Raw genomic sequence first — 26,617 nt, forward strand, 5'->3', positions numbered from 1 at the left:
AAACTCAACGGCACGAGCTGCCTTAGTTTCGGCAGGCAAGAAATGATCTATAAAGGCATCTGTGAACTCACCCCACCTTTCCGGAGGGCTTCCCTCCTCACGGGATTCCTCCCAATTACTCAAACCAAGCATAGGCCACCCCTTTCAGGTGGTAGGAGGCCAATTCTACTCCCTTCGTACAAAAGCCTTTCCCCCCAAGCAAGGCTCCTAAAACCGATCCCAAAGAAATTCCGCATGCCCGAGATTCCTAAATATAATGGAACTATTGACCCCAATGAATATGTCACCTCTTACACATGTGCCATTAAAGGAAAAGACTTGCAGGACGATGAAATTGAATTCGTATTATTGAAGATATTCGGTGAAACCCTATCAAAGGGAGCAATGATATGGTATCATAATTTACCATCTAATTTTGTTGATTCATTTGCTATGCTTGCAGATTCCTTCGTAAAAGCACACGTCGGGGCCATAAGGTTGAGACCAGGAAGTCGGACCTATTCAAGGTAAGACAAAAGGATAACGAGATGCTAAGGGAGTTCGTATCTTGTTTTCAAATGGAACGAATAGATCTGCCACCAGTCACAGATGACTGGGCTATTCAGGCTTTCACTCAAGGTTTGAACGAACGAAGTTCGACGGCTTCACAGCGGTTGAAGCATAACCTGATCCAGTATCCAGCTATTACTTAGGCCGACGTGCATAATCGGTACCATTCGAGCACAAACCACTGGAAGTCTTTGATATCTTTTGCTCGATAGCAAAGATTCCTAATAGGAATCAAGATTTGTTTCCGAATGAAGGATTACCTAGCGATTCATTGGTGGAATCTTCGAATACACAAGACTTCCAGTGTTTCAATTCATATTCTTCGCATTCGAACACTGGGGGGAATGATATGAGGACAAGGCAACACTGAATGCCATGTCAACCGGGAATGAAAATCTGGCAAGGCAACACCGAATGCCACGTCAACCAGGAATGAAAATCTGGCAAGGCAACACTGAAAGCCACGTCAACCGGGAATGAAAATCTAGCAACAAAGTGCATCATCGGGATCGGAGACTGCACAGACAGCCCCGTAGAAACAAGTTGTACAGCATAGCCACAAGTCAGGTAATTTTCTGCATAGAAAAATGCCTATGTAAAACTCTGAAAATGGAAGGGATAAAGTGAAACCCTTTTTACTAAAATCTTGTTTCCTGTCCGAACGATGAGCTAACTTTGTCATTTGAAAGTAAATAAGTACTTCAAATGATAGTGCCGTAATGAACAGAAGACGTCCACTTCAAGAGCACCGTAAACATAAGAGGGCCCTCTTTTATAAAAACCTTCCCGTTAAAGCGTTGGTTCCTGAAGAATGTATGACCGGAACCAAAAATGCTATCTGAGAAAAATACACCCGAGGCCATATATGAAAAAGACGTAAAAAGCAGACTTGCGCAAATACTTATAAAAACCCTCCCATTAAAGGGTTGGTTCCGAAAGAATGTATGCCCGGAATCAAAAATGCTATCGAGAGAAAATACATCCAAAATACATCCGAAGCCACATATGAAAAAGACGCAAAAAGCAGACTCGTGAAAATACTTATTGAAACCCTCACGTATAAGGGATAATTCTCGGAAACAAAGTACATTGAAGAAAATGCATCCGAGATTGCATACAGAAATATGTGAACAGAAAAACATACATAGAATCCTTAAGAGAATACAAGGATTATAAAACTTTCATGGATATTCAAGAAAAAGTAAGAATCAAACAAACATTTGAGCAAAATATATCTTCATTTACGAGGATGTGCCAAAAGAAATACAAAACGGGAAAACAAAAAGCTAAACTGCAGCATCTCTGGAATCAGGAGGGAGAGAAGTGTCCACATCCTCGGGAGTAGGATATGGTTCCACCAATGACTCAACGTTTTCCTCAGTTTGGTCTTCGGCATCATCGCCTTTCGATCCCTCTTAAGTGTCCGAAAACTCGAAACCAGAATCAGAAGAACCTGGAGCATCAGACCGTGCCGGGAGTCCATTTCTTTCAGCCAACTCAAGCTCTCGGGACTTAGCAATTTTAGCATCAATGTCAATGATACCAATCTTGGCATCTTCCAAGGTTTTCCTCCCCATACAATACATAGCGTAAGTCTTTTCAACAACGAGGGAAGTCTCTCGGTGCTTGAGTTCTTTTTTGAGCTAAGTTATCTTGGTAGAAAGATTGTCCCGGGCGGACCTGGCGAACCAGAGACTCACATCGAGATCGTGGACAGTTGAACTATAGAGCTTGTTGTGCTCGATAGTTTTCTTACACTTCTCCTCTAACCGGGCATGTTTCGCCCCCGCAGCAGCAAGCTCTTCGACCTTAGAATTCAAGGTTGCTTCTAAATTAGTTTCCCATTTAGCAGCAGCAGCCTCACGATCATTGGCAGCAAGAATGGCATCCGGCCTGGACCTCAGCCCATTTAGCTTTGAATTCGTCAAAACTAGTCCTCAGCGACTCGATTTCTTGGCTAAGGATCACCACTTCCTGCTCAATTTGCTATAAACAGGCCTCCAAAACAACAGCCTCAGTAGCCCTGGTTTCTAGTTTTAAAAGACGGAGAACAGTCTGGTCCTTTTCTGCCAAAAGTTGATCACATTCAAAAGAAAGTTCTTCCTTCTTGCGGATAACCTTTGTAGGCCCACGGAAGCAAGAAAATTGGCCTGCAAGGTAAGAAGAGGTAAAACTTAAAATGCACTCATTCAGAAGCTGAAAAAATAGTAGAGAAAGAAAGAAACGTACCGTTGCGGCATTATGCATAGCATTGTTTAACAAACACTCTCCCGAGAGTGTCTGAATCTTTTCTCAATCCTTCTCTGAAGCCAAGGGTTTCAGATAATTTGCAAGCTCCACCGACTGGAAAAGAAGGTTGCACCTGGTAGAGACCGAAATGGTAACATTCCTCCTCCTCTGAGGATGTTCAGAAGGGGCAGGATAATTTTGCCCCAAATTCCCATGAACAGGGGACTGTGGAAGAGGAACACCTTCAGCACGGTTAGTTGCGGCCGTTGGAGATGATATTATTGGTGGAAGAGTGGATGAAGATGGAAATGATGTAGCAGTTGCTGGTGGTGAAGAAGGTGGTGATAAAGATAATAAGGGGGAAGAACGGGAAGCAACTGCATCGAAGGCAGCACTGGATGTTGGGTGCTCACCAACCGAAGATGCCAAGGACCCGATACTCTGCCTCATAGTACCGGGCACAAAAATTGGGGTCCGAGAACGGGAGTTGGTATTTTCCACAGGTTGAGAATCCTGTTGAAAAGATAAGTATCATTGTATTCTATGTAAAGAAGCTCCATCATCACTAGTTTCTTCATCATCATAGCTCATCACAGTGTTGATGACCGGCCCGGAAGGAGGACCAACCATCGTTGCCACCAGGGATGAGTCGGGAGCACCAACCTTTGCCCTCTTTTTCTTTTCCCCGGCCATAGAGAAACACCTTCTTTTCGATTGTTTGTTCTCTGGCCGGGGGCTCTATAAAGACACGCTTGCGCCCAGAGCGGACCCGAAGGCACCAGTTTGAGTAAGTGCCTCTTGAAGCAGCCTCGCCGCGTCAGTAGGTTCAGCCAAAGCATCCTCCTCGGGGACCTCAACCGATCCCGCAAGTAGACTTAATTTCATGAATCATGAATGAATCAGAAGGGTCCAACCAAATTCCTCAGTTACAGAAGCTAAAGCAAGGTAAAATTAAGTTACCATGATTTTTGGCCTTCCATCCGTATTTAATGGACAGCTCTTTCCACAAGCAAATTTTGGGCATGGTGACGTCCAAGATCTTCTGAACCCACCGGTCCAAGCCTTCTACCACCGGTGGGATCCATCGAGTATCTATGACATACGGGAGTTAAAGGATCAATAATTATACAGATGTGAAAGAATATTTTGGAGGAAAAGACGTGTTAAATGGAACTTACGAGAGCGATTCCAAGCAGTCGGAAAGTATGAAGCCATTGTTGGAATAATGTCACCAGAGGCAACTGCAATGAACTATTCCATCCACCCTCGGTCATTTTCATTATCCATGCTAGATATCAAAGCGTGGTGGACACGCTTGCAAAGGTTTATCATTCCCCCGCGGAAGATCTTGGGGGAGTACAGGTTCATTATGTGAGCCAATGTTAGCTCTTCTTTGGTTTCTAGGCACAAGCACCGAAGACAGGCGACCGTCCTCTACACAGAAGGACTTACCTGTGCCAAACACGGCTAATAACGAAGTCGAAATTCCGCTATCATAGTATCAAGATCTCCGGTCAAAGAAAACGCACCCAAAGTAAAGGGGTACGTGTAAAAATATATAAAACCCTCCCTGGGGAGAGCCACTCGCTCTGATAAATCAGGAGCAATAATATCCAATTCTTGGCAGCTACAATCTTCCTTCACAGTAGGAATACTGGAAGGACGAATGGAAGATAGGTACCTGTTAACCGCCCATGAACGAGGGTTTTTAGTGAGAAATTTCTCTTCAAAATCCTTCGAAGTATTGAGCCTTCTTGGGATTATGAAACTTACTGTTGGAGGAGCGTAATCCTCATTTTTATTCTTGGTCTTCGAAGAACCAGTATGTTTGGATGAATATGCCATTAGAAAAGGGGAAGAAAAGATTTTGTGTTTGAAGGAAATTAGAGAAGGGATGAAGAACATGGATGCAAATCGGAAGTTCAAGCAATTTTGAGACTCAAAGGAAAGGGAAGTTGATACGTATAGGTGGAGTTTTGAGCGGTTAAATACTTGGCTAAGATTACCTCGATAACCGGTAAAAGGCGTGTTAAATCATAGGAAGACGCGTGTTTGGAGCATTAAATGCAAAGAGACAGACGTCTAATCAACCGTCAGTAACCTTCAAAAGGGATTATAGTAATTCCCGCCAAAAGAGTATTTTTACCAACTTTTCGGTAACACAAAGTTATGTCACCGAAAAGTAGGGGATTATCTATATTGGGTAAAATATATTACATCACGTGGCCATCAAAGAAGGGGATGTGTGGAACCAAATGTGTGGAATTTAATGAATAATATTCCGCAGCATTAAAGAGTAATGACTCGTTATAGAGTAACTTTCTCATTATTACTCTTCAATAATTATCATTAGTGGTGGGCCCGACCATTACACCCACTGAGCTATAAATAATAGGCTCAATGATCATTGTAAGACACAGTTTCCTATACATCAAAGCAGATATTCTAACACAACATCTTAATACTATTTTTCTCTCTATAGCTTGTTGATCTAATTATCATTGTTCTCGGAGACTCTGTTCTCGGGCTCATCAGATCTATAGTTCCATCTACATTTTGAGCTAAGTATTTTGCATCCAAATTGATTAATTCATCACTTCTTTTGACCAGAATAATCCATTTATTTAGAAACCACGAACAAACAACGGTACCAATTTTCTGGTAAACAATCCCCATCTCCTGTGTCAAAAAGAAGAAAAAGTAAACCTAGTGCTAGAACCCACAGAACACTCGATTAAATGAATTAGAAGAATCTAATACAAAGCACAAAAAGAAAAACACACATGAAGAATTCGAAAATTGCAACAAAATAACAAAATATGGAGCACAAATAAAATTAGAGACTAAGAAAAAATGAAAGAAGAAAATGGAGAGTAAATGGGAGAGTAGGTTACGGGTACCCCAATAAAACAATCATGGAAGAGCAGGCGCAAGAGTTGGGCGAGTGCATTGTGTTGCATCAGCACTATCCTCTGCATCATAGACCACAATATTTCCTCTACATCCCTTTCACATTGTTCCTTATAATAATTATATCTGAGCGGCGTTGCAGCTAAAGCGTTAGTTTCTGGCATACTGCCCTGGGCCATTACTGCTGTCACAAGAAACGTAACCATGAATGAAAGAGAGTGTACCTCTATATATATAGAGAGAGAGTGTTTCACATGAAAATATTAAACACGTGGGATAGGATAATAAAAGAATCCGGAACCAAAGTATGGTTCATTTGGATTCAAGAGACACAATTAGGTTAAAAATATTTAGCACCATTTTATATATAGCACGGTTATTCACCGCGCTATACCTTAACGACAGTTTTTCCGTTAAGTTATAGCGCGCTATATTTGAACTTAAAATGGGCGGGAGGGTATAGCGCCCATATATAAGGCGCTATAGTATAGCGCCTTATATATGCGTGTTATACCTATATAAAAAGGCGTGCCATCTCCTTCCTCCACCAGACGCGAACCAGAATCCCCAAAACCCCAAAAATGGGTCCCCCTCCATTTTAAAAGAAATAACTCAGTGGAGCCCACCCTCCCACAAAAAAAGTATCTTGTCCATATTGTAGCAAGTGAACACCGAATCTAAGGCGTTATCGTGTAGTGTTTTGCTCATTTCGGCCCCCAAATTATCAAATCTTCACCTTTCAAAAAATTATAAATCAAGGTATTCTGACTTATTTTTTGTCAAAACTCATGTATAAAAAATGCGTATTAGTTGTTTTTTTACTGTGGTCTATGTTTTTTTGTGATTATTTTGTGATTTATTAATTTTTCATTTTTTATCTGGATTAGATTATTTTTGTGCTAAATAATTGTCACGCCCCGAACCTGGACCTGGACGTAACACGACACTCGGTGCCTAACTATATGTGACCGAGCGAACCAACTGGCTGGCTAAATCAACATGTGATATTATAACATACTGAATGCAGAAGATAAATTTACACATGTTGATATACTGAAAGTCTAAATGATATAAGTCAAAGTGCGAAAATACAAATACAATTTCAAAACATATTTCTAGCCAACATAGCTTAACATGAAAAGCCTGTGACTCTGTCTAACTGTTACTCTAGTCTATGAAGCCTCTAATGAAGTACTAAAACATTGCCTGTCTGTAAATACTGAAAGACTCAAAAGTAATGATAATGCCCTGAAAGAATTGGGATTCACCAAATAGATGGTACGAGAATCCTAGCGCTCTGAATCGTCAACCTATAAATCATTGCATGCATCATGAGATGTAGGCCCCTGACAAAAGGGATGTAAGTACATTTGAATTGCACTGGTATGTAAAGCAACTGAAAGAAAGAATTATAAATGCTGAAACTAAAACTAAGCTGATAACTGAGAATTGATAATTGATAACTGAAATGATAACTATTGAAACTGAAATTGAAATGATAACTGATAACTGATAATGATAAAAAGGAGGTAAGGATATGAATACTCCTTCTTCATAATGATGAACAACCTGTTTATCTGAATAAATAAATAGCGGCCTCAGACCCAATATATATATGCACAAACTGCGGCCTCGGGCCCAAGTATACAAATACATAACTGCGGCCTCAGGCCCAAAGATGCATAAAGCATTAACTGCGGCCTCAGGCCCAAACATGCATAAAGCATAAACTGTGGCCTCGGGTCCAAATACAGGTGTTCAACATTCAGGGATTTAAAAACAGGAACTGAGAATCGTACTGTAATACGTGATATTGAAATATTGCACCATACTGAGTTACATGATACTTGAAGGTTGAATAGAACTAGACTGAGACATGTATTCATGAACTGATTATGAAAACTAAAACTTCAACTGTTTATGACATGCTGAGTAATCTAGACTGAGACTTATGGGCATCAAACCCAAGTCTATATTTATTACGCACTGATTTATCAACGTTCAGAATGAAAGTCATGAATGAGTTACAAAGCTAGAGAATAGAAGTTCTGCAACTATTCAAGGAACTGGGCTTCACTATATTTCTGAGGCAATTAGTAACGCCGTAAAAGAAATGTAGTATAGGGAGAATTATTAAGCTTCCCAAACATAGAGAGTTAGCTTCACATACCTTGGCTTTTCCCTTTTTGAGTTTATCACAATGTGCGTCACCTCTTTAAATAGTAATCTACGGCAACATATATCAAGAGGAACCAATATTAGCACTAATGCTCATGTTTTAGGTACTTAGATATTTTATCAAACACTTGGTGGGAATAAAGCTTCATAGCCCTCATTAATGGTGTTTATACACCCAACATCCCATTCTCTTACTCCTAGAAAATTCTAAAATCTCAACTTGCTATAATCAATACCATTCTTCATCATCCATAAGATAAACAACACCCTTAACCAATAATTAATAATCAACAACCCAAACTTATAACCGTTCATGCGTTTCTATCAAACCCATCAACTCATATCTCATGAACTAGAGTATATAATCAATAAATAAATTCTATAATCAATTAGAGAGTGAAGACATTAACTTTTTGAAGTTCAATCCTCTTGAATTCGAGTTCTAGGGTTTCTTTTCTCAACCATGATGTCCCAATCAAATATCTAATGATTTGGAGGGTTTACCTATGTTAATAAGGTATTGGAGAATTGAAATCAACTTAGAATCATCATTAGAACTTACCTTGGATGGTGGAGGGACCTTTGAGGAGTTAGGTTCTTGAGAGCTTCCCTTTCTAGAGCAAGTTTTTGTATTTTGGGGTGTGGGGGACGAAGTAGGGCTTTAAAAATGACCCCCTGGGTGCTCTCCCGCGCACCCGAAGGGCCCAACCGCACACCTAACGCGCAAAAAGGCAGTAGCACTACCACAAGTGCGCGGCCACGCACAGGACCATCCGGGTGCGCACCTAGCCCGCATACTGCACATTGCTTGGTAAAACACACATAATGTTTTGCACAAAGATCCATTCGGGCTACACAATATATTGTTGGAAATCGATTCCCAAGAGCTACAACTTTCATGTTTTGAGTTTTGTCCAATTGCTAACACAATAACATGAAATTAGGCTGAAAAATAGACCTTCCATAAACTTAGTCGATTTTATCAAATCATATGCACCTCACTCTCCGTCTTGATTCCAAACGACTATTCCCACCCATACTCATCCCGATAGGACTTCACATGTCTAAAATATCAAATTAATACCCATTTAACATATCCACACCTAGTCCGAATGTACGAGGTATTACATTATCTCCCCCTTGGGATGATTCGTCCTCGAATGATTGTTCTGACTGTAACTTCGGCTAACTTTGGACCTCAAACGGGTCTGGTGGAAACATTTGAACACTGAAATTTCATGAACATTTGCATACTAAACTGAACGAATACAAGATTTTTGAACTATTAAGATACTGATTTGAATGACTACTGCATTGACTGAATACTGGTCTGCCATGAATATGCGAATATTGAACTAACATGGATATATGAATATTGAACTGGCATGAATATTTGAGTACAGAACTGACATCAATATCTGAGTACTAAGCTGGCATGAATATCTGAGTACTGGACTAACATGAGTATCTGGGTATTGAACGGATATGAGTAAATGGGTACTGAACTGACATGAGTATCTGAGTACTGGAAACTTGAATGTCATAACATGACACATAAAATACTGGTTGTACGGGCGTAAATTTTGGTGGCAACTCTAAATCATAATCTAATTATCTTATCCTTCAAAGGATCCTATACGACCCGATATATCTGTGACTGAGCTTTCCTTCCTTCCCAAATGTCGTAACACCTTACATAGGCGAAACTTTCAAAAACACCCAATCATCAACTTGAAACTTTAGGTGTCTATGTCGCTTGTCTGAATAGGACTTTTGGTGGCTCTGAGCCATTTTCAAATGCTCTTGAATCAAATTGACTTTCTTCATAGTCTGATAGACCAAATTTGGTCCCAACAACTCTGTTTCAACCAATTGGCAATCTATACCTTCGCCCATACAAAGTCTCGCACGATGACATCTTGATACTAGAATTGTAGCTGTTATTATGAGCAAACTCAATGAATGGTGTGTGATAATCCCAATTACCTTTAACATCAAGGACATATCCTCAAATGTTTGAATAATGTGCTCTGCATGTCCATCTTTCTGAGGATGGAAAACTTGTTCCTAATCCTTTCTGAAAGGACTTTTAAAAGTTCGTTGTAAACTAAGTACCATGATATGAAATGATGGACAACGAGGTCCCATGCAACCAGACGATTTCTTGAATGTACAACTTGGCATAATCTTCTGCTGAATATGTGGTCTTTACTGGAAAGAAGTGCGCTGACTTGGTAAGTCGATCTACAATCACCGAATCAAATCATGCTTTCAAAATAAGCGAGATAATCCTATTATAAATTCCATATTTACCATCTCCACTCAAGAATATGTGTATTCTATGGTAAAATACTGGGCTTTCTGCTGCTCGACTTTCACTTTCTGACAATTGGGACAATTGGCCATAAAGTTTGCGACGTTCTTTTTCAAGTCGTTCCACCAATAAATCTCCATAAGACCATGACACATCTTTGTGGAACCTAAGTAAATAGAATACCTGAAATTATGGGCTTCAGACATAATCCGCTCTTTGAGCCCATCTATGTCTGGAACAAATAGTCTGCCTTGGTACCTCAAAGTACCATCATCTACCCCTTGATCAAAATCCATCATCTTATGCTTGTGAATCCCCTCTTTAAGTTGTAACCAATAGGGATCATCAATCTATTTCTCATTCACCTCGGCTACTAATGAGGAATAAGTCCTGTTCTGGATAACAACTCCACCATCTTTGGAATCCGAAAGTCGAACTCTTAGCTTGGCTAAACGGTGAACTTCTTTCACCATAGTTCTCTTCTTTTCCTCAATCATGAGCTATACTTCCCATACTTGATTATCTTGTTAAGTTACTTCCTGAAAATACTTATAGCGTTGTTGTGAGATAAGTCTTTGACCAGTACTCCGAAGATTAGAGTCTCCTGCAATGACACTACCCTCGTGATACATAACTGGGCATGATTTTATATTTTTTTATATCCCATGCTAATTATGCGGGTTTCAAATCTCCAACTGGACTTACTAACGATTTTCACATCTCCCCTTTATACCAAAGGTTAAGGTCTTGTACTTTCAGATCCTTCTCTTTTGTTGGGATCCGAATAACTTTCCTTATCTTCTGCAATTCTTTTCACTTTACATCAATGACGACTCATCTTCCGATTTACTATTGAGAAACCTTCCTTACTAGGAAAAACTAGATTACTTACATAAACAGAAAGCTAATGTATTCACAACTATCATATACAATCTTAATGATTTAACTCTATTCACTCTGCCAATCTTGAGGAAACATCTTTTCGATAGCTCTTAAAGGTTATTCTTCTGTAGTTTGCACTCTTACTGCTAGCTGATTTTTTTCCACTGCCATTGTACTTCGAGTTTAACTTAAACTCTTTGGGTTCTAACATGTGTTCGATATTTTAAATTGTCATCCACTCATTAGAGTTAACCTGGCTAAGTAAATCAAATCGTACCTCTACTAGCTCTGCTGAATTTGCTAATTCACTATATCTACTCAAAACTTACTTGCTATTCCCTTACTAACCACCTGCTAGCATCGTGCTTTATTGTTCTGCTTTGAATAACTAAAGTGAAGCATAAGGTTATTTCTAAATTCCCTCACCATCTGACCGTATTCTACGGTAGCATACTATCTTTTTTTTTTAACTATGTACATGGATCACACTTAGGGAAAGTTCATCTGTCTTAAATGAAATTGGAATATCTTCATACTTAGGGAAAGTTTATCTGTCTTAAACGAAATTGGAATATCTAACCCCAAACTTTCTATGTACTTCAAAATCATATCAGACTATAAACATCTGGGGTAAATACTTAGTCACATAACCTAAGCGGGAACTGTAATATCTTTTATCTCACAATAACAGTTGCTTCTTATAGTAACTTACTAACGCGGTACTTTCTAGTTCTAATATGAATAGATCTGAACAACTTAAAAGCATTCCCTAAAATTCAATATTGACTGCTCTTGGTTCTTATTTCGTACATCATGTCTTCTCATCTCTGACAAATCACTTCCTGCACTATCCGGCGAGTCTTGTGTCTTAATCCGGACCTAAAACATGCAAAATATTTGTTATAACCACTGTTACTTACATTCTCTTTTAGCACACATATGCATCACTGTATACTCACAAGTCACCAGAAATTGGATATACTAAAAATTGGAGATCTGGAAACTAAGTAACTAAATACTGGCATACTGTATAACCATATACCTACTAACTGAAAGACTGTATAACTAGTAACTGAGGTAAACTGATAGCCATAAAATATGATAACTGCTTTTGTACTTTCTGATAAGGTTATACTCTAATATGTACTATTATCCATTGTATCCCACTTTCAACATCCTCTCAAGTCTCATTTGTTACCAACATGTACTCTATAATTATATCCCAACAGGCGATCATATCCTCTAGGACCTTGGGTTTTTCTTGCACGTCGCTTGGGTATTCGATACGTCTGGAATTCAATAGTAAGAGAAGATTACCTATTTTTTTAAGATTCATGGCACGATCTAGAGTAGAAAGAAATGAGACAATCCTGAATATCTTGGTAGTTAACCATTTATATGCGTAGCCTACACACACATATAAAGGAAACTCCACTGGACAAGGCTTCATAGACGCCCTAGGACACTTGAACCTAGTGCTCTGATACCAAGCTTTGTCACGCCCCGAACCTGGGCCTAGACGTAACAGGGCACCCGGTGCCTGACTACATATGACCGAGCGAACCAACTGGTTGGCTGAATCAACATGCGATATCATAACATATTGAAGGCAGAAGATAAACTTACACATACTGATATACTAAAAGTCTAAATGATATAAGTCAAAGTACAAAAATACTAATACAATTCCGAAACATATTTGTAACCAACATAACTTAACATCAAAAGCCTGTGACTCTGTCTAACTTTTACTCTAGTCTATGAAGCCTCTAATGAAGTACTAAAACACTGACTGTCTGTAAATACTGAAAGACTCTAAAGTAATGATAATGCCCCGAAAGAACTGGGGCTCACCAAATAGCTGGTACGGGAATCCTAGCGCTTTGAATCGTCAACCTGTAAATCATTGCATGCATCGTGAGATGCAGGCACCGGGCAAAAGGGATGTAAGTATATTTGAATTGCACTGGTATGTAAAGCAACTAAAAGAAAGAATTATAAATGCTGAAATTGAAACTAAGCTGATAATTGAGAATTGATAATTGATAACTGAAATGATAACTATTGAAACTGAAAATTAAATGATAACTGATAACTGAAATAATAACTGATAACTGATAACTCAACTGAACAAAGAAAGTAAGGATATGAATACTCCCTCTTCTGAATGATGAACAACCAGTTTATCTGAATAAATAAACTACGGCCTCAGGCCTAGTATATATGTGCACAAACTGCGGCCTCGAGCCCAAGTATACGTATACATAACTGCGGCCTCAGGCCCAAAGATGCATAAAGCATTAACTGCGACCTCAGGCCCAAATATGTATAAAGCATTAACTACGGCCTCAGGCCCAAACATGCATAAAACATAAACTGCGGCCTTAGGCCCAAATACAGGTGTTCAACATTCAAGGATTTAAAAATAGGAACTGAGAATCGTATTGTAATACGTGATACTGAAATATTGAACCATACTGAGTTACATGATACTTGAAGGCTGAATAGAACTATACTGAGACATGTATTCATGAACTGATTATGAAAACTAAAACTTCAAATGTTTATGACATGATGAGTAATCTAGACTGAGACTTATGGGCATCAAACCCAAGTCTATACTAATTATGCACTGATTTCATAATGTTCTGAATGAAATTCATGAATGAGTTACGCAGCTAGAGAATAGAAGTTCTGCAACTATTCAAGGAACTAGGCTTAACTATATTTCTGAGGCAATTAGTAACGCTGTAAAAGAAACGTAGTGTAGGGAGAATTATTAAGCTTCCCAAACATAGAGTGTTAGCCTTACATACTTTGGCTTTTCCCCTTTTGAGTGTATCACAATGTGCGTCACCTCTTTCAATAGTAATATATGGCAACATATATCAAGAGGAACCAATATTAGCACTAATGCTCATGTTTTAGGTACTTAGATATTTTATTAAACACTTGATGGGCATAAAGCTTCATAGCCCTCATTAATGGTGTTTCTACACCCAACATCCCATTCTCTTACTCCTAGAAAATTCTAAAATCTCAACTTGCTATAATCAATACCATTCTTCATCATCCATAAGATAGACAACACCCTTAACCAATAATTAATAATCAACAATCCAAACTTATAACCGTTCATGCTTTTCTGTCAAACTCATCAACTCATATCTCATGAACTAGAGTATATAATCATTACTCCAATGCTATAATCAATTAGAGGGTGAAGACATTACCATATTGAAGTTCAATCATCTTGAATTCGAGTTCTAGAATTTCATTTCTCGACCATGATGTCCCAATCGAATATCTAATGATTTAGAGGGTTTAACTATGTTAATAAGGTATTGGAGAATTGAAATCAACTTAGAATCTTCATTAGAACTTACCTTGGATGGTGGAGGGACCTTTGAGGAGTTGGGTTCTTGAGAACTTCCCTTTCTAGAGCAAGTTTTTGTGTTTTGGGATGTGGGGGACAAAGTAGGGCTTTAAAAATGACCCCCCATGTGCTCTCCCGCGCACCTGAAGGCCCCAACCGCACATCTAACACGCAGAAAGGCAGTAGCACTGCCACAAGTGCGCGGCCGCGCACGGGACCATCCGGGCGTCGCGCATACTGTACATTGCTCAGTAAAACACACTTAACATTTTGCACAGAGATCCGTTCGGGCTGCAGAATATATCATTGGAAAGATATTCCAAAGGGCTACAACTTTTATGCTTTGAGTGTTGTCCAATCCCTAACACAATTTCATGAAATCAGGTTGAAAGACAGACCTTCCATAAACTTAGATGATTTTATCGAATCTTATGCACCTCACTCTCCGCCTTGATTCCAAACAACTATTCCCACCCATACTCATCCCTATAGGACTTCACATGTCTAAAATATTAAATTAATACATATTTAACATATCCACACCTAGTCCGAATGTACAGGTATTACAATAATTAGTAAAATAGAGAAATTATTATTTTATAAATAATTAATGTTATTAGATGTTATAAAAAATATTTATTAGTTGTTTTTTGATGTGGTATATGTATTTTCGTGATTGTTTTATGATTAAATTAATTTATTATTTTTTATCCGGATTAGATTATTTATCGTGTAGTTATTTTTTATCCGGATTTTATTGTTGTACATATATTAATATGTGACTTTATTGTTGTTTAGTGCCCTTTAGTTTTATGTCGTACCCGTAATTTTAATGTAGTGCCTATAATTATAATGTAGTGCCCTTTAGCGTAGTTAAATGTAGTGCCCTTTAACTTAGTATCTTGGTAGTTAGTGAAATTAATCATTTAATTATTTATTAACCCCAAAAATATCTTAAAAAGATGATAGTTCAAACACAAATTCTCTCGAATTTTAGTCAACAAATGTAAGAAAATAACATAAAAATAATAATATTTGTCGAACTAAGTATTTTTATATGAGTACTTATTAATTATATCACGTATAGTTATGAAAATTAATTATTTAATTATATTATACCCAAAAATAGGTGAGTAAAAAACAAACATATAAAATAAGAAACAAATATTGAAAGTAATAAACTAACATATACAATAATAAACTAACATATAAATAAGAAACAAACATATAAAATAGTAAACTAACATATAAAATAATAAACTAACATATAAAATAATAAATTAACATATAAAATTATAATATAAATGTATCAACCTAAGTAACAATATAGCAAAAATATCGATTAAATATTAATATAAATGATATTGCAATATATTTAAAAATGTTAAGCAATTAAAAAGAAAAATACTTTAATTAATATTGTTCAATTTACAGACATCGTCATGGAGGTTCCCCATGTGCATCTCGGACCTGCATCTCTAGAGCTACTGTTGCTACAGGCCAACCATAGGTCTTCATACATATAGGATGGGCAGTGTTTGTCCCAGACATTCCGCCCCAGACGTATAGACAATATGTGGGAGTTCATTAGGGACCAGCCACTCCATCCCCCTATAGTTAGACGCCTTCAGGATACGGGTTTCTATAGGATCATAGAGATCGGCCGATTGCAGTTCGACTGGGCGTTGATCACGGCTATGATAGAGCGGTGGCGACTGGAGACGCACACGTTTCATCTACCCATCGACGAGGCTACCATCACGCTTGAGGGCATGGAGGTTCTTTTCGGGCTGTCGGTTAATGGATTACCTGTATCTTACTCGCAAGCTTTCATAAACAATTTCAAACGTACGTTTACGCACGAGAAATGCCTTTCTTTTGGTAATGGTACATCCATATACCTGGTGGACAGATGTTATACAATCTTTGATCTTGTACCTTGTCGACGCTTCAATGTGTGGAATCAAGACAGGAGAAATTAAGTTAACATTCAAGTTAAAATGATTCCCACTGAATGTTGCCATTTCACAATTGTGGGTGCCTATGTATTTCCCCATAATCCACATATTTGTTTTCAACTTTCTCGCACGCAGCATCCAATTACAACCTTAAAATCATCTACGGCAAATAACCTTGTATACTTCCGGAGATGACTCATGAACCACGATCTCACGACACTCTTTTATGTTGTACATTCTCACCGCCCTGCTTAGGTGTGCTTTATCAGCAAAAAGCATGCCCTTTCACAGCACTATTGCTCTAGGTTCATCCCGCATTGCTGTTCGAATTTTGTCAAGATCCCTTGTGAGGGCATGGACATCTGGCATACTTGGCAACTGATCAAGGTAGGGAACATCCCTTGAATGAAACGGCACATGGGACTCGTACACTCTTGGTCTAACGGGAGGTGGAGCATGCTCCCTCGTCAAATTAGGTTCATCATTCTCGTCCTCATCACCGTCACCCTCATCAGGGAAGGGTGTGTCATCTCCAGACTCGGCAGCATTGTTGTCATAATCACTATCATCTTCCTGACTCTGTGCATATGCCAGATCCCGATTAAATATGTCGTCTTCGGGCAATTGAGTAAGGACAGTACCTTCAAGTTGCTTGTTTTTACTGCACCACCAATAAAATAATGAGTTTCTCAAATTCATCCAAAATTTACATATAAACTTTATCACTTCACTTACAAATCATAATGTGTTGATAACCCATGATGCACATTATCCTGTTGGTGATGACTCCCAGATGGACCACCATGATCCAACACACCAAAACTAGGCATATTCTAACTGTCCGTTAGTTCATAACTTGTAAAATTTATATCTGGCCGGTACCCCCTGTCGAATATATGAGTGTTAATACAAATTCAATACATAAAAATAAACATCGTAATATAAAGAAAAATTGAAGTTTACCACTCTGCTTGTGGATCATGTAAACTTGGGGAGAAATTATATACTCGCTCCTCATTCGCCCGTGGAGATAAGTTTAGATCAGGCCAAACTCTTTCACCCAGAACCTATTCGGCTAAAACTGCTCCAAAATAACCCTCGATGATTGAGGGATATCCCTGCTTTGCGGAACCGCATTATTGCGAATGTCTTCAGTCTTGACGTACATTTCCAATATTTTTATCACAAGAAGTTTTCGGTGTTCATCCGGAGTCCTCAAAAAATTTGTCAGAGTTTCATCGTCTTCGATGTTAAACTCAGCATAACAAGCAACCCCTTGCGGAGTAACAGAATTTGGATATCTCCCGGTTACTTTAATATTCACCGAGCGTTTGCTCACACTCATTTTTTTTTACATAACAACGATACCAATCTATCGTACTCCATTGTAAGTGGCAACTTAACATGACATTGTGGAGATTAATTATACTGTACTGAGCTATTCTTCGCCACAACCTCACCCTCCAATATAATGAAACCCTAATTTTTCGCTCTTCAAACATTATGACAAAATGCAAAATAACTTAACGAATTCGAAAGACTTGAAGGATGATGAATGAATTTTTACCAAATTCTAAAACTCCTTAAATAAGGAAAAACCCAGCTCGGGAGGTACAATTATTTGATGTATAGCGCATCCATAATACGCGCTATACCCTATGAATTATTTGTGCGTCAGTTAAGTGCAGATGACTTATTGGTGGGGTCACATTTTATATATAACGCGGTTATTCACCGCGTTATATATTTTTATATATAGCGCGGTGAATAACCGTGCTATATATAAAATGGTGCCCAGTTTTTTTTAACCTATTTGTGTCTCTTGAGTCCAAATGAACCATACTTTGGTTCCGGACTCGATAATAAAAGTTCCTCTTCTCCTTTTTAAAAATTTTAGGTGGAGAATAAAATATTTTGTTTTTTGAGATATTATTAGTCCAAGTGATAGAGTATTTAAAAAGAAACAATTTTCAGACGCCAAAAAATATTGACTTATATAAACTAACACTCTAAAAATTTAATTAATCTCAACAGAACTAATCGTTTAATCTCAATTCGTAGCTACTATAGTGAATCGGCTCCTTGTTAGCTCTTCAATCACATAATTAACCAAAGAACGATGCAGGTGAGAGTAAATTACATTAGTCCAAACTAAGGAGATGTCATTTTAACTTCTTCCTGTACTTGAATGAAAAGCAGTAGAGATGATATTGCCACCGAAGCTTTTGATGCGAATTGTGGCCTTACAATCTTCAATTTTTAAATTGGCACTGTTTAGGACAGATTTTGCTCCTGCAATGGCTAAAATGTCAAATTTTGGTGATTGTACTGGATCCCAGAAGACTTTTGGCATAATTGCTCCCATCTGAATCCGAAACAATGAGAGCTTATACTGAATGGAGACGCTCATGGAGTACGCGGAGTTAACAGAGGCGGAGCCACCTTTTAGAAAGCAGGTTCAATTGAATTCCTATTGTTGAGAAATTATACCGTCTAAATATAATGAAACCTAGTTTTTTCGGTTATGTTTAGGTTGTGGAGTTCAGTGGCGTAGACATGAATCAAGTCAAGGATGTTCAAACTTTAAGGAAGTCGATAAAATTATTTCGATTAATTACCGATTTTTTTAAAAACAAACGATGCAACATTTAGCTAAATACTTAAAGCACTTATAATAAAACTATAATTTTATAAGTCAAAACTAACACAAGACAAGACAAAAAAAGAAATTTTACTAATAAAAGTAAGCATAAAACTACAAGAAAAAAAAAGTTGAGATGATTTATAATAAGTAGAGAGTTTTTGTTGAAGAAATTTTTGTAGAGCTTAATTTTTAAATTATATAATTTGTTTAAGAAATAACTTTTAAGATTAGTTATTTATTTTTAGACAAATGCTAAGTTTTAAAAGTTATTTATTTTGATTTTTTTTAAGATTGAAAAAGAGTCAAATACACCACGCACGATGGTCTCCATTTTGTTTTTGCAAACAAATTAAATGAGCAAATAAAAATGTTTAGACAGGGATTAAAATTCGGGAACAACACCTCACTTTGAACATCGTGGACCGTTGGATTATCTCTCAACTGCGTTAAGGGTGTTCAAAATATAATATATAGTTATATTCAATAATATTTGACCTATATACACAATATAATTTTCCAACGAGTATGTTCACTTGACCACCCTTAGCATAGTGTGGTGAGTTCAATAGGGAAAAATTCTAGTGAAGCAGCTAGAGGGAATTCAAAATTACTTAGGCCATAGGTTCAAATCCCAGGTGGCATCTTTGAATTCCCTAGTGCCAGTTTAGGGAAATTACTAATGGTTTAAGTCATTTAAGCAGATGCTTTTGCATCTTTTGTTATTGAAACGATCAAGCTGAAAGAAAAGGGTTTAAATATAGAAGTACGGTCATAATCGTCAATAACAAGAATTAGAAAGAATTATCAAAATTCAAGTTCACTTTAATGGGGAGAGCAATGCTGTGCTCATATCACCTTTCTTGATCAAGGAACAGTAATTATGACATGTATGAAACATTTTCTTCCTGGGGTAATTTCCAATATGAAAGTGTAGGAACATGTATTGTTCGTTTACGTGCTATTTGGTCTTACAATAAATAAATAAATAAAAGAGGTTTAAAATTCAAATATTGAAGACAAGTACTGCTAACATCATGCATAGTCGAGAATTAATTTCCAAGACAACATGCATGAAACTATATATCTAGCGATATGTCTATATCTATTCTATACTTACTATATTAAAAGCACGAAAACCCTTAACGAAATGTCGTTCGTCTTTTTTACCAGTATAAAATATAGTTCACAATGGATAAAATAGTCATTCGATTATTTTTCTAATATTTAGGAATAGTCATTTAAATATTTTCCTAATATGTAAGAGTATTTATTTAATTATGTCTATAATATTTAGGAGTAGTTATTTAATTATTTTTCAAATATTTAGGATTTTAATTTTTTTATTCTAGAATTCCTGCACTTTTCAATCCAGACTAGGAAAGTTTCGTCCGCTTTGTAAGGGTTTATTTTGTTAATAAAGTTTTTTACTTTCAACTCCATTCAGATTTAGGAGTATTATATTAAAGAGAAAAAAATATAAAATAAAAAAAAGAAAGATTGAAAGGAAACGGGCGAAAGATCTCATTTATGTCAACAACGGGATTTTGTTCTTATTTTCAACTTTTGTTGCATTCACTTATTTATTTTAGTGTTTATAAAATTCATATAGCATTAGAAATTATCCAATTAAGAATTTAAATAATTTTTTAATTTATTGATTTCAAAATCTTAAATATCAATAATAATAAAAGTAGGATTGAAATAGCTCTTAAAATAGTATTTGTATATATGATACAAGAATAAATGCTATGTTTTTACGAAAAGTAATAATAGTAATAGTGTATTAATAAATACGTATAGAATATATAAATAATGTATTTGGTATTCTGTATTGTTTTCTAGAAGCATTAGCATAATTAGGTGAATGACAAATAAAACAAACGAAGTACAAAGATTATAATTATGTGATTCCACAAAGCTGTTTGTTGAACAAGTTTTATTCCAAAAAGATCTAATAATGTACTATAAATTAAATTATTTTTTTATTTTTTTAATATTTAAGACTTTAAAATTACCTATTAAATTTTTCTATGTGAATTTTCTAGGAGTCCTAATATTAGAAATTTAAAATTGAATAGATTTTGCTTATGTTATAATATCTATCTATCTATAAAATATTAAAAGCACGAAGGCTTTTATTTAATTTAATTTTATATTTCAGGGAATATAATATAATTTTTATGTAATTTTTAAAAAAATTATATTCATTGAAATGGATATAGGCGTAACGCGCATAGCCGTGACTAGTATAATAAAAGGCAGCACCGCCTATTACCTATAGCATGGTAAATATGATTCTTTATATGGAAACTTATGAAGCACCGTCTAATGGATGGATGTAATCTTTTATATGACGTAGCACTTCTATAGTTATAAATATTGCATCATTGACCAAAACAAAAAAAAAACTTGAAAAATATCTAAGTGCGATTAGGGGCTGCTTGGAAAAGAAAAAAGAAGAAGATTAACGGCTAATAAGCTACAAGCCATACTTTATTTTCTATCTGTTGGATCTCTACGTAATTTGCCTTTTTAACGCAAGATTAATAAAGAAATTTTGAATAATACTTTAGATACCATTTTGGGACAAGAGTGGGTTGCTCTAGTGGTAAGTGCCCTCCACTTCCAACTTAGAGGTTGTGAGTTCGAGTCATCCCAAGAGCAAGGTAGGGAGTTCTTGGAGGGAGGGAGCCGAGGGTCTATCGGAAACAGCCTCTCTACCCCAGGGTAGGGGTAAGGTTTGCGTACACACTACCCTCCACAGACCCCACTAGTAGGATTATACTGGGTTGTTGTTGTTGTTACTTTAGATACCATTTTATTCGATGCAACGAAAATGCACTACATTAGTTGAGGGTCGCTGTTGATTTTACTTTACTTTGAATAGACCCCATAATATTTTATAATGAAATATGCTATCCGTCAAAATATCCAAAAAAATTAAGTACAAAACCTTACACATATCGTGGATGATAAATCTACTCCAGCCATAATTTTGAAGCACAGGAAATTCTGGCATCAATATTTCAGTGCTAAAATATGTGGCAAAATCCTGACAATTACCATACCCTTGCGTGCTTTAAAATTCCGGCAATTGAGAAACATTTTATCGAGCAAACCTTAAAAAATTTTGGCAGGACTTTTTTTCCAAACTTTTGTTTTCGGAATTAAAAAATTAATAGTTGCACCAAAATGTTTTATTTCTGTCATTCGTATAGAAGTTATATGGCTGAATCTTCCACCTTATGCAGCTCTATTGGACCTACGATGAGAGTCCAGACTATTGTTAAGTTAACGTAACCACTCTGGCAACTTGGCCTTTAATGGACCCAAAATAGTTCAAATGCCAAGTAGCAATAAGGAAAGGTCATATTAAGTTAGCATTGACCATGCAATCATTCTGGTTTATTTCGGAGCATTTACTAGTCTTGATTATATTTTTCAAGACGCAATGAGATTTGTAATTAACAAGGAAAGAGTTCAAAAATCCTACCTCCGATCTCATATAGTACTCTTTCCTTTTCTTTTAAATCTACTCTTAGTGCAGGAACTAGTGAAGTGTTGATTGAGTGAGGCGCTCAAGTGTCAACAAGAGATAAAGTGTAGTTTAGTAGATATTCTTATATATGATTAAGATAATTTATATGTCTCTATTTATAAGGAGTGTCGAAACCTTAAAAGACAGATAATATGAACCGGGGAATTAAATAGGCTTTTCAACACCAAAAAAAAAATGTAAAAAAAAGCATCACGCCCTAAATCTCTGAAACCAAGAATTAGCAGAAAACATCGAGCTCAAGGAAATTAACAAGAAGAAAAAGAAGAAGAAAACTGATAAAGAAGAGGAGGCCGCCGTGGCTACTACGTGTTATGAACATCGATCAGACCAATGAATTGCTAGGAAGCAAGAGAATAGCCCTTGGTGTTAATGCAAGTGTTAAGCATCAGGGCTTCTCTGGCGATCAAAATACACAGGGTTTTGACCTTAATCTTTCTCTTTAATTTGATTAATTGTTTCTATCATATGTTTGATGAAAGTGGCAATTATTGTTGCGGAAGCCAAATGTATATAGTGTGAATGAGTCACAACTACTATACCAAAAATTATGACAACCACTAAATAATAAACAAGACAATGAGACAACAATAAAAGAACACCAGAATTTACGAGGTTCGGCCAATTTTGTCTACTTCCTCGGACACAATCAATATTTTATTCCACACCAAAATTACAAGTGAAATAATACTAAAGAGAGAAGATACAAATGCCTTAAGAAGATAAAAAGATAAATGAGAGGTGTACTTAAATCCTAAACATTAGGCCTCCTTTTATAGGGTGAAATTCCCATTCAAAATTGTCATCCACCGATGTGAGACTTTTGACAATTTCAACAAATCTCCACCTTGGCAAAATTCCACATCTTCAATTTTCTCTCAATAACAAATTTTGGTTGTGTCTTCATCTTCAATCTTTAGTGTTCAACAATGTTGGTCAAATCCAAACAATGTTGAAACTTGACCGCAGTCACCACTTTTGTGAGCATATCAGTAGGGTTCTCCGTAGTATGAATTTTCTTCACCGTGACTCCACTTTCTTCTATGATTTCTCGTACGAAATGATACCAAACATCAATGTGCTTCGTCCTTGCATGATAAACTATGTTCTTCGCTAATTGAATAGCACTTTGACTATCACAAAAAATTGTAATATTTTTTTGTTCAATACCAAGCTCCTTTAGCAACCCCTGAAGCTAAATTGCCTCCTTCACAGCCTCTGTAATAGCCATGTACTCTGCCTCTGTTGTAGACAAAGCAACTGTTGACTGCAAAGTAGACTTCCAACTAACTGGTGCCTTTGCAAAAGTAAACACATAACCAGTAGTTGACCTTCATTTGTCCAGATCACCCGCAAAATCTGAGTCACAATATCCAACTACAGACTGATTGCCTTCCTGCTCAAAAACTAACCCAACATCTACAGTACTATGAATATACCGTAGAATTCATTTCACAGCTTGCCAATGCTCCTTTCCTGGATTATGCATATATCTGCTAATAACACCAACGGCTTGTGAAATGTCAGGTCTCGTACAAACCATTGCATACATCAAGCTACCAACAGCATTTTGCGTATGGTACCCTTGACATATACTCCTATTCAGTTTCATCCTTTGGCGACATAGTAGTACTTAGCTTAAAATGGGGAGCAAGTGGCGTACTAATTGGCTTAGTCTTCTTATCTATGCCAAAACGATGTAGTACTCACTTCAAATATTCTTTCTGAGATAAACAGAGTTTCTTTGAACGTCTATCTTTTATTATCTCCATGCCAAGAATTTTCTTTGCCTCACCCAGATCCTTCATCTCGAACTCCTCCTTCAGTTGAATCTTCAACTTATTAATTTCTTCCGAATTCTTGGAAGTTATCAACATATCATCAACATATAGGAGAAGATATACAAAGGAACCATCATTAAGTTTACGCAAATACACACAATGAGCGTATTTGCTTCTCTTGTACCCTTGCCGCAACATAAACTTGTCAAATCGCTTGTACCATTGTCTAGAAGATTGTTTCAATCCGTACAATGATTTTTCAAGTTTGCATACCATATTTTCTTTTCCAGCAACTTTGAATCCTTCTGGCTGAGTCATGTAGATTTCCTCCTCCAAGTTTCCATATAAAAACGCAGTTTTTACATCCATCTAAACTAGTTCCAAATCCAACTGTGCTACCAAAGCCAACATAATTCTAATGGAGGAATGTTTTACAACAGGAGAAAATACTTCATTGTAATCAATTCCCTCCTTTTGAGCATATCTTTTGGCCACCAATCTTGCTTTGTAGCGAACATCTTCTTGGTTAGGAAATCCTTCTTTCTTTGCAAATACCCATTTGCACCCAATTGCTTTCTTTCCCTTCGGGAGATTGGCCAATTTTCATGTATGATTCTGATGAAGGGACTGCATTTCTTCATTCATGGCAATCCTCCACTTATCTTCTTCTGAACTTTGGATTGCGTCTTTATAAATGGTAGGAACACTATCAGCTACAATTGAGGTTGCACAAGCAACCGTCTCTATGAGACGAACAGGTTTCGTTATTGTCCTTTTTGGCCTGCTGGTTGCTATTGATTCAAGTTGTTGTCGAGGTTCCTGAGTTGAAATCTCCCTCTCTACTGGCTCTTCTTCCAGAGGGTAATCTTCATGAGTTTTCTCCTCTGCTTCTTGTGTAGGAAAAATAAATTTTTCCTCAAACTCCACCTGCTTTGATGCACCACCAGTTTGTTTGACATCTTCAACTGTCACCTTATCTGTTATGGCAGATTCATCAAAGGTAACATCTCTGCTGAATATAATATTCCTTGTCTCTGGACACCATAAGCGGTATCCTTTGACTCCAGAAGTAATCCCCATAAATATAGCCTTCTTTGCTCTCGGATCCAATTTTGACTCTTTCACATGATAGTATGCAATTGAGCCAAACACGTGCAAAGAGTCATAATCTACAGCAGGTTTTCCATACCATTTTTCAAATGGTGTCTTGCCATCAATAGCAGCAGATGGTAGACGATTAATGAGGTGGCATGCATATGTAATTGCCTCAGCCCAAAATTCTTTGCCCAAGCCAGCATTGGACAACATACACCGTACCTTCTCCAGTAAAGTCCGGTTCATACGTTCTGCTACTCTATTCTGTTGTGGTGTATGTTTGACAGTGAAGTGTCGGACGATGCCATCATTTTCACAGACCTTATTGAAATGATCATTTTTGTATTCACCTCCATTGTCTGTACGAATACACTTGATCCTCATGCCTGTTTGATTCTCCACCATCGTTTTCCATTTGAGAAAAATTCCCAACACTTCATCTTTCCTCTTCATTGTATACACCCACACTCTTCGGGAAAAATCATCAACAAAGGTTACAAAATAGTACTTCCCACCCAATGAAGGTGTTTTGGAAGAACCCCAAACATCAGAGTGTACATAATCCAAAATGCCTTTAGTATTATGGATCGCTGTACCAAATTTAACCCTTGTCTGTTTTCCTTTGACACAATGCTCGCAAAACTCCAAGTTGCAAGTCTTTACGCCTTTTAACAATCCTTGATTAGATAGAGCTTTCAAGGATTTTTCTCCAGCATGTCCCAAGCGCATGTGCCATAGCCTGGTTGCTTCTGCCTCTTTGTCATCACTGGATGTCACTGTTGCTGTCCCAATAACTGTACTACCACGATAGCAGTACATGTTATTGTTCTTCCGATTGGCCTTCATTACCACTAGTGCACCGGAGCATATTCTCATCACTCCATTTTCTGCAATGATTTTGAACCCTTTTGATTCTAGGGCTCCCACAGAGATGAGATTCTTTTTCAAACCCGGTACATATCGAACATCTGTTAATGTTCTGATCATTCCATCATGGCTCCTTAATCTTATTGAACCAATGCCATAGGAGGTAAGAGGGCTGTTATCCGCTGTGTGGATGACTCCATATTCTCCTTCTTGAAAATTCACGAACCAATCCTTGTTGGGACACATATGATAGCTACAAGCCGAGTCCATCAACCATA

General features: G+C 37.1%; 1 long non-coding RNA gene across 2 annotated transcripts in view; it reads right to left on the reverse strand.

Annotated features, from left to right (window-relative positions):
* Positions 1 to 5,898, reverse strand: part of LOC104087704 (uncharacterized) — a 33,775-nt gene extending 27,877 nt beyond the window's left edge. For both annotated transcript variants that reach the window (XR_011411657.1, XR_011411656.1), the window contains exon 1: positions 5,679 to 5,898. This is a non-coding gene — a long non-coding RNA (uncharacterized lncRNA). The remainder of the gene's footprint in view (positions 1 to 5,678) is intronic.
* Positions 5,899 to 26,617: the final 20,719 nt, after the last annotated feature.

The sequence above is a fragment of the Nicotiana tomentosiformis genome, chromosome 1 (genome assembly GCF_000390325.3).
Source record: "Nicotiana tomentosiformis chromosome 1, ASM39032v3, whole genome shotgun sequence".
Classification (NCBI taxonomy): Eukaryota; Viridiplantae; Streptophyta; class Magnoliopsida; order Solanales; family Solanaceae; genus Nicotiana; species Nicotiana tomentosiformis.